Consider the following 12,907-nt stretch of genomic DNA (forward strand, 5'->3'; position numbering starts at 1 on the left):
TTGTTTCTAGAAATTTTTTTATTTCCCTTTTGATTTCTTCAGTAACCTGCTGGTTATTTAGAAAGATATTGTTTAATCTCCATGTGTTTGTGTTTCTTAAGGTTTTTTTTTCTTATAATTGATATCTAGTCTCATTGCATTGTGGTTGGAGAAGATGCTTGATACAATTTACATTTTCTTAAATTTACTGTGGTTTGATTTGTGACCCAAGATGTTGTCTATCCTGGAGAATATTTCATGTGCATTTTAGAAGAAGGTTTATTCTTCTGCATTTGGATGAAATGTCCTGAAGATATCAATGAAATCCATCTCATTTAAGGTATTATTTAAGACTTGTGTTTCCTTATTAATTATCTGTTTTGATGATCTCTTCATTGGTGTGAGTGGGGTGTTAAAGTCTCCTACTATTATTGTGTTACTGTCAATTGCTCCTTTTATGTCTGAGTGATTGTCTTATGTATTGAGGTGCTCCTATGTTGGGTGCGTAGATATTTACAATTACTATGTCTTCCTCTTGAATTGATCCCTTGATCATTATGTAGTGTCCTTCCTTATCTCTTGTCATCTTTAAGGTCTGTTTTGTCTGATATGAGGATTGCTACTCCAGCTTTCTTTTGCTTCCTATTTTCATGGAATATATTTTTCCATCCTCTCACTTTCAGTCTATATGTGTCTTTAGGTCTGAAGTGGGTTTCTTGTAGACAGCATATACATAGGTCTTATTTTTGTATCCATTCAGCCAGTCTGTGCTTTTTAGTTGGATCATTTAATCCATTTATGTTTAAAGTAATTATTGATATATGTGTTCCTATTGCCATTTTCTTAATTGTTTGGAGTTTGATTTTGTAGATCTTTTTCTTCTTATATTTCTTGACTATGTAAGTCCCTTTAACATTTATTGTAAAGTTGGCTTGGTGGTACTGAATTCTCTAAACTTTTGCTTGTCTGAAAAGCTTTTGATTTCTCCATCAGTTTTGAATGAGATCCTTGCCGGGTACAGTAATCTTGGCTACAGATTTTTCCCTTTCAGTACTTTAAATATATCCTGCTGTTTCCTTCTGACCTGCAGAGTTTCTGCTGAAAGATTAGCTGTAAAATGTATGGGGTTTCCCTTGTATGTTACTTGTTGCTTTTCCCTTGCTACTTTTAATATTCTTTCTTTGTGCTTAATCTTTTTTAGTTTGATTAGTATGTGTCTTGGGGTGTTTCTCCTTGGGTTTATCCTATATGGGACTCTTTGTGCTTCTTGGACTTGATTGACTATTTCATTTTCCATGTTGGGGAAATTTTCAACTATAATCTCTTCAAAGATTTTCTCATACCCTTTGTTCTTCTCTTCTTCTGGGACCTTTATAATTCAAATGTTGGTGTGTTTGATTCTGTCCCAGAGGTCTCTGAGACTATCTGCAGTTCTTTTCATTCTTTTTACTTTATTCTGCTCTTCAGAAGTTATTTCCACCATTTTATCTTCCAGCTCACTGATTCATTCTTCTGCTTCAGATATTCTGCTATTGATTCCTTCTAGAGTATTTTTAATTTCAGTAATTGTGTTGTTTGTCTCTGTATGTTTATTATTTAATTCTTCTAAGTCTTTGTTGTTGTTTTTTTTTTTCCATTTATTTTTATTAGTTGGAGGCTAATTACTTTACAATATTGTAGTGGTTTTTGTCATACATTGACATGAATCAGCCATGGATTTACAAGTATTCCCCATCCCGATCCCCCCTCCCACCTCCCACCTCCCACCTCCCTCTCCACCCGATTCCTCTGGGTCTTCCCAGTGCACCAGGCCTGAGCACTTGTCTCATGCATCCAACCTGGGCTGGTGATCTGTTTCACCCTTGATAGTATACTTGTTTCAATGCTAGTCTCTCACAACATCCCACCCTCACCTTCTCCCACAGAGTCCAAAAGTCTGTTCTGTACATCTGTCTCTTTATCTGTTTTGCATATAGGGTTATCGTTACCATCTTTCTAAATTCCATATATATGTGTTAGTATACTATATTGGTCTTTTGTCTTTCTGGCTTACTTCACTCTGTATAATGGGCTCCAGTTTAATCCATCTCATTAGAACTCATTCAAATGAATTCTTTTAAATGGCTGAGTAATATTCCATGGTGTGTATGTACCACAGCTTCCTTATCCATTCGTCTGCTGATGGGCATCTAGGTTGCTTCCATGTCCTGGCTATTATAAACAGTGCTGCGATGAACATTGGGGTGCATGTGTCTCTTTCAGATCTGGTTTCCTCGGTGTGTATGCCCAGAAGTAGGATTGCTGGGTCATATGGCAGTTGTATTTCCAGTTTTTTAAGAAATCTCCACACTGTTCTCCATAGCGGCTGTACTAGTTTGCATTCCCACCAACAGTGTAAGAGGGTTCCCTTTTCTCCACACCCTCTCCAGCATTTATTGCTTGTAGACTTTTGGATAGCAGCCATCCTGACTGGCGTGTAATGGTACCTCATTGTGGTTTTGATTTGCATTTCTTTGATAATGAGTGATGTTGAGCATCTTTTCATGTGTTTGTTAGCCATCTGTATGTCTTCTTTGGAGAAATGTCTGTTTAGTTCTTTGGCCCATTTTTTGATTGGGTCATTTATTTTTCTGGAATTGAGCTGTAGGAGTTGCTTGTATATTTTTGAGATTAATCCTTTGTCTGTTGCTTCGTTTGCTATTATTTTCTCCCAATCTGAGGGCTGTCTTTCCACCTTTTGTTGTGCAAAAGCTTTTAAGTTTCATTAGGTCCCATTTGTTTATTTTTGCTTTTATTTCCAATATTCTGGGAGGTGGGTCATAGAGGATCCTGCTGTGATTTATGTCGGAGAGTGCTCTGCCTATGTTCTCCTCTAGGAGTTTTATAGTTTCTGGTCTTACATTTAGATCTTTAATCCATTTTGAGTTTATTTTTGTGTATGGTGTTAGAAAGTGTTCTAGTTTCATTCTTTTACAGGTGGTTGACCAGTTTTCCCAGCACCACTTGTTAAAGAGATTGTCTTTTTTCCATTGTATATCCTTGCCTCCTTTGTCGAAGATAAGGTGTCCATAGGTCCGTGGATTTATCTCTGGGCTTTCTATTCTGTTCCATTGATCTATATTTCTGTCTTTGTGCCAGTACCATACTGTCTTGATGACTGTGGCTTTGTAGTAGAGCCTGAAGTCAGGCATGTTGATTCCTCCAGTTCCATTCTTCTTTCTCAAGATTACTTTGGCTATTTGAGGTTTTTTGTATTTCCATACAAATTGTGAAATTATTTGTTCTAGTTCTGTGAAAAATACTGTTGGTAGCTTGATAGGGATTGCATTGAATCTATAGATTGCTTTGGGATACTATAGCCATTTTGACAATATTGATTCTTCCAGTAATTGAACACGGTATATTTCTCCATCTGTTTGTGTCCTCTTTGATTTCTTTCATCAGTGATTTATAGTTTTCTATGTATAGGTCTTTTGTTTCTTTAGGTAGATATACTCCTAAATATTTTATTCTTTTTGTTGCAATGGTGAATGGTATTGTTTCCCTTAATTTCTCTTTCTGTTTTCTCATTGTTAGTTTTAGGAATGCAAGGGATTTCTGTGTGTTAATTTTATATCCTGCAACTTCACTATATTCGTTGATTAGCTCTAGAAATTTTCTGGTAGAGTCTTTAGGGTTTTCTATGTAGAGGATCATGTCATCTGCAAACAGCGAGAGTTTCACTTCTTATTTTCCTATCTGGATTCCTTTTACTTCTTTTTCTGCTCTGATTGCTGTGGCCAAAACTTCCAAAACTATGTTGAATAGTAATGATGAGAGTGGGCACCCTTGTCTTGTTCCTGATTTCAGGGGAAGTGCTTTCAATTTTTCACCATTGAGGGTGATGCTTGCTGTGGGTTTGTCATATATAGCTTTTATTATGTTGAGGTATGTTCCTTCTATTCCTGCTTTCTGGAGAGTTTTAATCATAAATGGATGTTGAATTTTGTTAAAGGCTTTTTCTGCATCTATTGAGATAATCATATGGTTTTTATCTTTCAATTTGTTAATGTGGTGTATTACATTGATTGATTTGCAGATATTAAAGAATCCTTGCATTCCTGGGATAAAGCCCACTTGGTCATGATGTATGATTTTTTTAAATATGTTGTTGGATTCTGTTTGCTAGAATTTTGTTAAGGATTTTTGCATCTATGTTCATCAGTGATATTGGCCTGTAGTTTTCTTTTTTTGTGGCATCTTTGTCTGGTTTTGGAATTAGGGTGATGGTGGCCTCATAGAATGAGTTTGGGAGTTTACCTCCTTCTGCAATTTTCTGGAAGAGTTTGAGTAAGATAGGTGTTAGCTCTTCTCTAAATTTTTGGTAGAATTCAGCTGCGAAGCCATCTGGTCCTGGGCTTTTGTTTCCTGGAAGATTTCTGATTACAGTTTCAATTTCCTTGCTTGTGATGGGTCTGTTAAGATCTTCTATTTCTTTCTGGTTCAGTTTTGGAAAGTTATACTTTTCTAAGAATTTGTCCATTTCTTCCAAGTTGTCCACTTTATTGGCATAGAGCTCCTGGTAGTAGTCTCTTATGATCCTTTGTGTTTCAGTGTTGTCTGTCATGATCTCTCCATTTTCATTTCTAATTTTGTTAATTTGGTTCTTTCCCTTTGCTTCTGGATGAGTCTTGCTAACGGTTTGTCAATTTTGTTTATTTTTTAAAAAACCAGCTTTTAGCTTTGTTGATTTTTGCTATGGTCTCTTTAGTTTCTTTTGCATTTATTTCGGCCCTAATTTTTTTTTTTTTACTGTATTTACTTTGTGCTATTGCCTTTTATTTATAGTGAATATTGGTTTTTCCATTTACAGAATCAACATAAAGATTTTTCCTTAAATAAAAGTATTGAAACAAAAATTGAACTGACTTAAAGAAAAAAAATACTAAGTAAACAATAGTGATACACACAGATCATTAAAATATACAAACATATACACATGTGTGAGAGATATATATATATATATATACACCTCACACGATGATCAAGACCTGAGAAATGTACCCTCTAGTAGAATTTTGCAAAGTGGAAAATCACTCGCAGAGAGATTTCCCAGTTTGCCCCAGGACACACAGCACAGCTGCAGGCACTGAGTTTGGGACTGGTGCTCTCCTCAGGACTGAGATGACTCACGGTCCAGAACACACAGCATTAAGACAGGAGGCCTGTTTCTCTACAGGCGGGTGAGCTATTCGGTGGTAAGTATCCGAGATTCAGACGTCCTCAGGAAAGGGGGAGTTTATTTTGGACATAAAAGCAACAGGAACCCTGAGTGAAGGCAGCAGTCCCCTGTGGAGCAGGCGCATCCGTACTAGGAGCCCAGACACCCTCTGCTAGCTCCCCTCTAGCCTTTCGGTCCCTCCTGTCCCTGTTCACGTGGCACCTGCTCCCAGAGGCTCCCCTCCTGCTCTGTATTCAAAAGCCGACTGAGAGAAACCTGATTGGCCAGTTCAGGTCCGGCCTCTCTGATTGGCCAGAGCTTCTGTTCTCAGTCACCTCATAGGCTGCTGACGAAGCAATGGGTGGGCTTGTGTCAGGTGCTCAATCCGTTGAAAGCAGGGTCTATAAAAGCAGGCACTGTGCGCTTTCACACCTCGGCTGATTAGCGGGGACCCCTTGTGGTTCTCGCCTCTGGGAGAATTATTGTCGTCACAAGTGTGATCATTGCCAGGCATAGAAGGACGAGAAGTGGACGGGTGGTGGGAGCACCGAGAAGGAAGGGGCTCGCCGTGTGTGGCGGGGCAGGACTGCCATGTGAGGGGATGAGCCTTTTGCTGGGGCAGGCATGCCGGAACCTAGTGGACATGGACTGCCTGCCTCTCTAAGGCTTGACCTCAGAGACGTCAAAGTGCCAGGGGTGCCCCTGAGAGGTCGATGGTATCCCCCCTGAATGAAGGCAGCAAGGGCACAGGGAGACCAGGCATGGTGATGCCAGAGAGTTCATTAATTCACGCAGGGACTCTGATAGGATGTAAAGTGCACTCTGTCAAGGGCAGGGAATGGAACTGCCATCAGGAGGCAGTGTGTCAGCCTTTGAGCTGCAGAAAAGACCCCTCCAGTGGAGGGTGGAGCAGGAGGGGCACGAGGGAGGGCTCCTGCGACAGCATCAGGACCCACCACTTGGAGGGGTTTACTTTCCAGCGGCTTGCCATTGTGGAAAGATCCAGCCAGGGTCCACTTTGCTGGGCATTTGTGCACAGACTTGGGCCACAGCTGTAGGCAACCATTCCGAGGTCACCAGAGATCCCAAAGGGGATGTGACAGAGACACTTTGTCCCGCCACCCTGTGACCCTGAGAACCTGTCCCTCCAGCACTGATTCTCGAGTTTGGGCACATGAAAGGAGGCAGTGTTTCCCTGCAAGGGAAGCAGAACTGCCACCTGAAGGATAATGGGAGTTTGTCATCAAAAGATGAGGGAGGAGAGGGGCCCCCAGGAACAGGAAATCACAAGAACAAAGGCGTGGGGAAATGAGGGAGTTCCCAGTGGCTTTGTAGGACTGTTGTTCAGTCGGTTGGTCATATCTGAATCCTTGAGACCCCATGGACTGCAGTATGCCAGGTTTCCCTGTCCTTCACTATCTCCAGGAGTTTTCTCAAACTCATGTCCATCGAGTCAGTGCTGCCATCCAACCATCTCATCCTCTGTCGCCTCCTTCTCCTCCTGCCTTCAATCTTTCCCAGCATCAGGGTCTTTGAGTAGGACTGTTGGGAGGGTTCTAGATAGGAATGTCCCAACATGATGCTGGAGGACCCAATGGGTAGGCCAAGAAGTTGTACTGAGGGCAGTGGTGAGCCATGGCAGGATTTTAAACCAGGAGCAGCATGTGTCTGCTCATTCGCTCTGTCGTGTCCAACTCTTTGCAATCCCATGGACTGTAGCCCGCCAGCTTCCTCTGTCCATGGGATTTTCCAAGTAAGAATACTGGAGTGGGTTGCCATTTCCTTCTCCATCGGCCCTAATTTTTAAGATTTCTTTCCTTCTGCTAACCCTGGGGTTCTTCATTTCTTCCTTCTCTAGTTGCTCTAGGTGTAGAGTTAGGTTATTTATTTGACTTTTTTCTTGTTTCTTGAGGTAAGCCTGTAATACTATGAACCTTCCCCTTAGCACTGCTTTTACAGTGTCCCATAGGTTTTGGGTTGTTGTGTTTTCATTTTCATTTGTTTCTATGCATATTTTGATTTCTTTTTTGATTTCTTCTATGATTTGTTGGTTATTCAGAAGCATGTTATTTAGCCTCCATATGTTTGAATTTTTAATAATTTTTTTCCTGTAATTGAGATCTAATCTTACTGCACTGTGGTCAGAAAAGATGACTGGAATAGTTTCAATTTTTTTGAATTTACCAAGGCTAGATTTATGGCCCAGGATGTGATCTATTCTGGAGAAGGTTCTGTGTGCACTTGAGAAAAAGGTGAAATTGATTGTTTTGGGGTGAAATGTCCTATAGATATCAGTTAGGTCTAGCTGGTCCATTGTGTCATTTAAAGTTTGTGTTTCCTTGTTAATTTTCTCTTTAGCTGATCTATCCATAGTTGTGAGTGGGGTATTAAAGTCTCCCACTATCATTGTGTTACTGTTAATTTCCTCTTTCATACTCATTAACGTTTGCCTTACATATTGCAGTGCTCCTATGTTGGGTGCATATATATTTATAATTGTTATATCTTCTTCTTGGATTGACCCTTTGATCATTATGTAGTGTCCTTCTTTGTCTCTTTTCACGGCCTTTATTTGAAAGTCTATTTTATCTGATATGAGTATTGCGACTCCTGCTTTCTTTTGGTCTCTGTTTGCGTGAAATATTTTTTTCCAGCCCTTCACTTTTAGTCTGTATGTGTCTCTTGTTTTGAGGTGGGTCTCTTGTAGACAGCATATATAGGGGTCTTGTTTTTGTATCCATTCAGCCAGTCTTTGTCTTTTCGTTGGGGCATTCAACCCATTTACATTTAAGGTAACTATTGATAGGTATGGTCCCGTTGCCATTTACTTTGTTGTTTTGGGTTCACGTTTATACAACCTTTCTGTGTTTCCTGTCTAGAGAAGATCCTTTAGCATTTGTTGAAGAGCTGGTTTGGTGGTGCTGAATTCTCTCAGCTTTTGCTTGTCTGTAAAGCTTTTGAGTTCTCCTTCATATCTGAATGAGATCCTTGCTGGGTACAGTAATCTAGGTTGTAGGTTATTCTCTTTCATTACTTGAAGTATGTCCTGCCATTCCCTTCTGGCCTGAAGGGTTTCTACTGATAGATCAGCTGTTATCCTTATGGGAATCCCTTTGTGTGTTATTTGTTGTTTTTCTCTTGCTGCTTTTAATATTTGTTCTTTGTGTTTGATCTTCATTAATTTGATTAATATGTGTCTTGGGGTGTTTTGCCTTGGGTTTATCCTGTTTGGGACTCTCTGGGTTTCTTGGACCTGTGTAACTATTTCCTTCCCCATTTTAGGGAAGTTTTCAGCTATTATCTCCTCGAGTATTTTCTCATGGCCTTTCTTTTTGTCTTCTTCTTCTGGGACTCCTATGATTCTAATGTTGGGGTGTTTCACATTGTCCCAGAGGTCCCTAAGGTTGTCCTCATTTCTTCTCATTCTTTTTTCTTTTTTCCTCTCTGCTTCATTTATTTCCACCATTTTATCTTCTACCTCACTTATTCTATCTTCTGCCTCCGTTATTCTACTGTTGGTTCCCTCCAGAGTGTTTTTGATCTCATTTATTGCATTATTCATTTTTAATTGACTCTTTTTTATTTCTTCTAGGTCCTTGTTAAACATTTCTTGCATCTTTTCAATCCTCTCCAGGCTATTTATCTGTAACTCCATTTTGTTTTCAAGATTTTGGATCATTTTTATTATTATTCTAACTTATTTTTCAGGTAGATTCCCTATCTCCTCCTCTTTTGTTTGACTTGGTGGGCATTTTTCATGTTCCTTTACCTGTTGGGTATTTCTCTGACTTTTCATCTTGTTTAGATTGCTGTGTCTGGAGTGGGCTTTCTGTAATCTGGTGGTCTGTGGTTCCTTTTTATTGTGGAGGTTTCACCCAGTGGGTGGGGTTGGACAATTGGCTTGTCAAGGTTTCCTGGTTAGGGAAGCTTGCGTCGGTGTTCTGGTGCATGGAACTGGATTTCTTCTCTCTGGAGTGCAATGGAGTGTCCAGTAGTGAGTTTTGAGATGGGTCTATGTTTAGGTGTGACTTTGGGCAGTCTGTATGTTGACGCTCAGGGCTATGTTCCTGCAATGCTGGAGAATTTGCGTGGTATGTCTTGCTCTGGAACTTATTGGCTCTTGGGTGGTGGTTGGTTTCAGTGTTAAGTATGGAGGCTTTTGGATGGTCTCTTATTCCTTAATGTTCCATGTAGTCAGGAGTTTTCTGGTGTTCTCAGGTTTTGGGCTTAAGTCTCCTGCCTCTGGATTTCAGTTTTATTCTTCCAATAGTCTCAAGACTTCTCCAACTATACAGCACTGATAATAAAACTTCTAGGTTAATGGTGAAAAGATTCTCCACTGTGAGGGAAACCCAGAGATGTTCACAGAGTTACATGAAGAAGAGGAGAGGGAGGAGGGAGATAGAGATGAGCAGGAGGAGAAAAAGGGGACTCAAGAGGAGAGAGACAGATCTACGCAGTTGTCTGTTCCCAAAGTGTTCTCCGTAGCCCATACACCCACAGAGATTCACAGAATTTGATTGGGAAGAGAAGGCAGGGGGAGGAGGTAGAGGTGTTCTGAGGGAGAAAACGAAGAGTCAAAAGGGGGAGACAGTAATCAACACACTCCTGAGTAAAAATGGGTACTGAATATTTGATTCTTAAATGTCCAAAATTGATATCAAATACTGAAAAACAAAGGTTAAAAATCTAGAGTAGAGGTTAGACTCTTAAAAATACAATATTAAAAACAAAAACACAAAAAATTTTAGAAATATATATGAAGTTCGGTTTAAAAATATGGCTTCTCTTTTTTTTTTTTTTTTTTTTTGCAAGGTTATAGTGAAATGAAAAGGAGTGATAGAGGAGTAATAGAGGGCTTTAAAAGAAAATAAGAGAAAAAAATAAAACAAGGAAAAAAATTTTTTTTCCTAATTAAAAAAAAAGTAAAAATATATGAAAATGAAAGTTAAGGAGTAATGGGGGAGTAATAGGGAATTTTAAAAGAAAGTAAAAGAGAAAAATTAAAAAAAGAAAAGAGAAAAAATTTTTAATTAAAAAAAAGTAAAAATATATCTAGGAATTTCTCTGGAGCTGTTGCAGTCAGTGTGGGTTTGGTTCAATTTCAGATAGCTCCTCGTTCCAGCTTACACTTCTGGATATTGACAGGCCCCTTCCGTCGTAGTCAGTATTATCTACAGGGATTTTAATCTGTTGCACTGGTCCCTTCTGAGGCGGTTCCCTTTGTTCATTTGGCTTCTGTTTGCTGGTCTCTTCAGTGTCTAATTTCCGCCCTGACACAAGCGGGTGGAGGTGGTCTCTTGTTGAGGTTCACTTGTTCAGTGGTGCTGCGGGAAGGGAGGGGTGCTGCAGACAAATGTCACTGGCCTGTGTGGGGAGCAGTCGCAGTGTTCCGGCCACACTGGGTTTGCCCCCTCTCATGGATGTGTGCTTTCCCCGTCTCAGGCTCAGGCTCCCGGCTGCTCTATATGGAGCAGGCCCTGTGTTGCGTGCAGTTCCAGTTTTCGGGTATTCCACAAAAGTGCGGACTCGGTTGCGCCTGCGTTTTGTGCCTTCCCCAGCCTGAGCAGCTCAGGCAGCCAGGAGCTTGACAGGCACACTCTCCCCGGGTGCGGTGCGCCTTCTCCCCTCCACGGCCCCAGCCTCAGTTTCCGCGCGCCCTGGGTCAGGTGCGCCTTGTGTGTGTTCTTGGGAGCTGGCCTCTAGCCGCGACCCTCCCGGTGGATGTTGACCATCCAGAATCTCAGGAAATCTTTGGTTAGAAACTGGAGGCCTGTTTGCAGTTTGGTAGGGGATGCCGTCTCTGGGGCCGAGTTTGCCCCTTTCTCTTCCCCCCTGCCGCCTGCCTCCGGCGGGGATGGGCCAGTCCGCCACTGACTAGCTCTTCTCTGGAACTGCTCAGTCCTTTTGTTCTGCGAATGGCCGGCAGTGTGTTCGGGCAGGTTAATTTTCTCTCTCTCTTGCTATCCCACAGTTTAAGTTGCTATCTCTCTTTAGCTCCCTCCGATTGCCCTCAGGGCATTCGGGCCAGTCCTTACCCTAAGCAATGCCACTGGCTCCTCTCTGTTCCGCCCCCACTTGCTGGTGGTGGATGCGGGCGTCTGGGGTACTTTTCTGCTGGGAGTTGCTTTTAGGCATGTAATCTGTGGGTGTTATTGATTTTCCCTCCCAGTTAGGTTGCCCTCTGAGATTCAAAAAGTTCCCCCAGACCCGCCCGTGAGAGGGTTTCCTGGTGTTTGGAAACTTCCTCTATTAAGACTCCCTTCCCGGGAGGGGTCTCCGTCCCTAGCTCATTTGTCTCTCTTTTTATCTTTTATATTTTGTCCTACCTCCTTTCAAAGACAATGGGCTGCTTTCCTGGGCGCCTGATGTCTTCTGCTAGCGGTTGGAAGTTGTTTTGTGAAGTTTGCTCAGCGTTCAAATGTTCTTTCGATGAATTTATAGGGGAGAAAGTGGTCTCCCCGTCCCATTCCTTCGCCATCTTGGCTCCTCCCTCTAAGTCTTTGTTAATTGATTCTTGCATTTTGCTTTCAAGGTTTTTGATCATCTTTACTGTCATTATTCTGAATTCTTTTCCAGGTAGTTTTGCCTATTTCCTCTTCATTTATTTGGACTTCTGTGTTTCGGTTTGTTCCTTCATTTGTTCCTTCATTTCTCTGCCTTCTCATTTCTTAAAAAACTTATTGTGTTTGAGATCTCCTTTTCCCAGGCTTCAAGGTTGAATTCTTTCTTCCTTTTGGTTTCTGCCTTCCTTAGGTTGGTCCAGTGGTTTGTGTAAGCTTTGTATAGGGTGAGATTTGTGCTGAGCTTTTGTTTGTTTGTTTTTCCTCTGATGGGCAAGGCTGAGTGAGGTGGTAACCCTGTCTGCTGATGATTGGGTTTGTATTTTTGTTTTGCTTGTTGTTTAGATGAGGTGTCCTGCACAGGGTGCTACTGGTGTTTGGGTGATGCTGGGTCTTATATTCAAGTGGTTTCCTTTTGTGAGTTCTCACTCTTTGATACTCCCTGGGGTTTGTTCTCCAGTAGTCTAAGGTCTTGGAGTCAGTGCTCCCACTCCAAAGGCTCAGGGCTTGATCTCTGAAGTTCCCTGTGCTTGAGTTTCCTCAGTAGTCAAGAAGGAGTGGTGACAACATCTACTCTGAAGGCATGCTGTGCCACTTCTGCAGACCCTCATACTGGCACCAGGATCTGTGTCCTCCAGCTGAAGTCATCCCTTAAAGTCAGCCTCCTTGATGAAGAGCCCTCTCTCTTAGATGATCCTCTGGTGATTTGAAGATTTTGAAATCCAGTGGGACCTGTGTGGTCCTCCTGGGACCCAAAGCCTTTCTCTCCTCCTGGGTCCCAAAGCCTTTCTTCACACACTTTTGATGCCACCCTACATGCATGCAAGATAGTGGCCACCACAGCTCCATCCAGATCATGCCTCAGGCGCTCCAGTGTGTCTCTGTGTAGCTAAACCAAGTCTCTGCCCAGAACCTGCTTCAGGCTGTGGTGCAGAGTGAGTGGGGCTGGCGTACTTCCCCTTTTGGGTTGGGAGGTGACATGAGGTTCTCTTTGCCCTGATTTTTGGCAAGCCAGCATGTGTGGACTCCTCATTCCTCATTCCTGTCATCTCAGTGGATTTCTGAGCAGGAAAGGAAGTTTGTCTCATGCACACAGGACCCCAGGACTGTGATGCCCAGGTTCGGCTTAACTTAATGCTCCCCAGGGGAAGGGTCTACCCACACA

General features: G+C 41.8%; 1 protein-coding gene across 3 annotated transcripts in view; it reads left to right on the forward strand.

Annotated features, from left to right (window-relative positions):
* Positions 1–12,907, forward strand: part of MEIKIN (meiotic kinetochore factor) — a 118,611-nt gene that overhangs the window by 26,793 nt on the left and 78,911 nt on the right. The window lies entirely within an intron of this gene.

The sequence above is a fragment of the Odocoileus virginianus genome, chromosome 3 (assembly GCF_023699985.2).
Source record: "Odocoileus virginianus isolate 20LAN1187 ecotype Illinois chromosome 3, Ovbor_1.2, whole genome shotgun sequence".
Lineage (NCBI taxonomy): Eukaryota > Metazoa > Chordata > Mammalia > Artiodactyla > Cervidae > Odocoileus > Odocoileus virginianus.